We start from the raw sequence: 2,500 nt of genomic DNA, 5'->3' as shown, positions 1-2,500 counted from the left end.
GCACACACACGCACACACACACACGCACACACACGCACACACACACACACACACTGACACACACGGACACACACACACACACACACACACTGACACACACGCACAACACACACACACACACACACACACACACACACTGACACACACGCACACACCACACATACATGCACACACACACAGACACACATACACACTGACACACACACATACACATGCACGCACATGCATGGACACACACACACAGACACACTGACACACACACACACACACACACACATAACACACTGACACACACACATACACATGCACGCACATGCATGGACACACACACACAGACACACTGACACACACACACACACACACATGCATGCACAGACCACACACCACACACGTGTTCACGCAAGTCTACGTTTCACCATTTCACAGAGTTTGAAGATGTGTTACTTCGGGTGAAAATTATCTAATGATTTTCTTCCCTCCAAAAGGAAGGGTTTATCCAATGATATACTGTGTGCTCTCTCTCTCCTCTCTCTCTCTCTCTCTCTCTCTCTCTCTCTCTCTCTCTCTCTCTCATCTCTCCTCTCTCTCTCTGTCTCTCTCTCTCTCTCTCTCTCTCTCTCCTCTCTTTCAGACACATACATAAAGAGTTAGGGAGCCTGCCGTTGGGTGTACCTACCCTTGAGTTTCTCTTTTTCTCTCTTCTGACTAGGTCTCTCCATCTCTTTTTTTTTTCTCTCTCTCTCCTCTCTCTCTCTCTCTCTCTCTCTCTCTCTCTCTCTCTCTCTCTCTCCCCTCTCTCTCTCTCTCTCTCTCTCTCTCTCTCTCTCTCTCTCTCTCTCTCTCTCTCTCGCTTTCTTTCTCTCTCTCTCTAATCATCTGTCTATTCAGTGTCATAATGCTCGTCTTAATTACTTCTCATGAGCCCTTTAACTCTTTAACCGCTGACGTAGTCCACATGCGCAGAACCACACAAAACACATTTTAGGAATTAAACGTAGGTCTGGCTTTCAAAATGGGCTGATGAGCTGTTAAGTCGTATTTTAAATTAGGTTTGAAGTCCTAATTAATGGTGTACCATGGATGAGGCTCTGTGTATCGCTGTTGCTGTTGTTTTTGCTGCTGTGGCTGTTGTTTGTTGTTATTGTTGCTGTTGTGTTTTTGTTGTTGTTGTTGTTGTGGCGGTGGAAAGCACTAGCCTGCGTGATCCCCCTGATTAACGCTGTCCTGTCAAACTAAACAGATTGTAAAAGACAATGGGCTCTCTCTCGCTCTATATCCCTCTCTCTCTCTCTCCCTCTCTCGCTCTATCTCCCTCTCTCTCTATCTCCCTCTTTGTCTCTCTCTCTCTCACACTCTCTTTCATGATCTCTCTACCCCCCAACTCCCTGCCTCTCTCTCTATGTCTGTCTCTCTACCCCTCTCTCAAGTTCAAGTTTCTTTATTATTTATCACAATAAAATACTGATATTTTACGATGAAATGCTTGTTTCTGTATATGAGGCCCTGAGAGTGTGCTTGCATACAGTAAAAAAAAAATGTGTAAAAAAATATATATGTAAAAAAGTAAGTAAGAGTAAGTAAAAAGTAAGTGGAGAGGAATATTCAATATACAATATAGGCTGGGCTTGGGCGGTATGACGGTATTACGGTATACCAGGGTATTTAGAAATCCCGACGGTATTGAAAATCAATACCGTCAAAATCACAGATGCGCTTCAGTTTCTATTACAGTGAAACAGAGTTTGAGTGTAGTGCCACACACACGCCAGCAGAGGGCGAGAACAGTCCTCACTAGTGAGCGAGTCAACGTTTTACGGTAATGTTGCGACAGTGCTGTGAAAATACCGTAAATTGTTGTAACGAGAGTTGGTTTGTGTTGTTGTGCACTGGTGGAGCAAGCAAATAATCCGTCCTCTTATTATAGTGAACTAAGAGTACAAGGTTTACACAACAGCCCCCACCCGATTTTTTATTGTATTTGTACCTGTACTATCCGCTTGTCAGCTGTTTATCTCTCTCTGTGAGCTTGATTAACTAGCGTTAGCTCACGTTAGCTAGCGTTAGCTCCGCGGCTAATCTTAGATTACCCTGAACTAAATCAATGACTAGGTTATAAAGCATTCGAGTAGTTTTCACTGCACATAGAAGTAGCCAAACAGCGGGAGCATTTCGGGAGCATATGACCAAAACCCAGGCAATTTCGAGCCCACATAGTCCTGCCATGGCTAGGCGGGATCATCCCTATGTTTCCCGGGTCCTATGTTCCCCGGGTTCTATGTTCCCCGCTTTGATTGATTAATAGATTGAACATTTTATTAATTTTTTTTATTTTATTAATGTCCGCCTTGTTTCGAACGGTTAAGCTTAGGCCTCTTTCCGAACTGGTTAAGGTTAGAGTTTGGAATCAGGGCTGGTGGTCTAAAATGTTCAATCAATCAATCAATCAAAGCGGGGAACATAGAACCCGGGGAACATAGGACCCGGGGAACATAGACATGCT

This window comes from Notolepis coatsorum, assembly GCF_963971535.1.
Source record: "Notolepis coatsorum genome assembly, chromosome: 11".
Taxonomy (NCBI): domain Eukaryota; kingdom Metazoa; phylum Chordata; class Actinopteri; order Aulopiformes; family Paralepididae; genus Notolepis; species Notolepis coatsorum.
Note: the sequence above shows the minus strand (reverse complement) of the source record.